Source organism: Brassica oleracea, unplaced genomic scaffold (genome assembly GCF_000695525.1).
Source record: "Brassica oleracea var. oleracea cultivar TO1000 unplaced genomic scaffold, BOL UnpScaffold03584, whole genome shotgun sequence".
NCBI lineage: Eukaryota > Viridiplantae > Streptophyta > Magnoliopsida > Brassicales > Brassicaceae > Brassica > Brassica oleracea.
Window position 1 is genome coordinate 1 of NW_013620109.1, and position 1,152 is coordinate 1,152.

Sequence of the window (1,152 nt, forward strand, 5' to 3'; positions counted from 1 at the left end):
TCTTGGTCATTACTCATAGTTTGGACTCTTCTTTAAAGTTCTTTGATTCCAACTTCGTGTTCTCCACGTGCTTTCAATGGCGACACCATCTCCTCTTCCTCCAACGGTCAACCTCTGGGTGGTCTTAACAGAATCAAAACGGATAATAAACGCCCACTCGCGCCACTTCCTAGCTCTCTCCCTCGTCTTCCTCCTCCCCACATCTCCTTCTCCGTCACCGTCTACCCCTCCATCTCCCGCCTCATCATCAACCAATCCCCCCCCGTTCTCACACCACCTTCTCCCTCCTCAAATCCCACAACGATATCGATCCCAAGACCGTCCTCCTCCTTCTGATCGCTTACGTCGTCTTCGTCACCGTCTTCAACCTCTTATCCATCGGATTAATCACGTACAGTGTCTTCCAAGGCTTCTACGGAAGGCCCGTGAAACTCATCTCCGCCGTCAAATCAAGCTTCACCTCTTTCTTCCCTCTCCTCGCTACTCTCGTCTCCTCCAACTCCATCGTCTTCTTGATCTTACTCATTCTAGGGCTCGCATCCTTCTCGTTGACTCGAGTGATCGAGCTCATCGTCCCAGGTCTCGAAGTCAGTTACGCTTCAACTTACTTCCAAGCAGTTGAATGATAATACTCATCTTTATTGCGATCGTGATAAAGCTCTATGTGAATTGGATCCTTGCGTGGGTCGTCGTTGTTGTTGAGTCATCTTATGGGTTGACGCCGTTGAAGAGAAGCAGAGGCTTGGTCAAAGGCATGGAAAGCGTTTCTCTTTCTATGATCGTCGTCTTCAGCATAGCTCAATCGAGTCTTGTCTGGATCAGCAACGTAACCGCTTCCGACATTGAAAATGGCGGGAAACTGTGGACTAACGCTGTCTTCGTTGTCCAGATCGTGGTCACGTCTGCGTTACTAACGGGTTTGATGATGTACAATTTGGCGGGGACCACTGTGATGTATATGTTTTGTAAAGCTGTTCAGGGTAAGCTTGTTTGGGAGATAGCTGAGGAGTTTGCGAGAGAGTATGTGAGTTTGCCTTTTGATGACGGTAAAGTTCCTCACGTGGTGTCTGTAGCTTACAACGGATGATGAAGAGTTAATGGTCAGTGTTTGTGTGTTGAATCTTGTTTTAAGTGTTTGACTGAATTGGACAT

General features: G+C 47.8%; 1 pseudogene; it reads left to right on the plus strand.

The window, feature by feature from the left end:
* Window positions 1–36: 36 nt before the first annotated feature.
* LOC106321885 lies at window positions 37–1,132 on the plus strand (annotated as a pseudogene).
* Window positions 1,133–1,152: the final 20 nt, after the last annotated feature.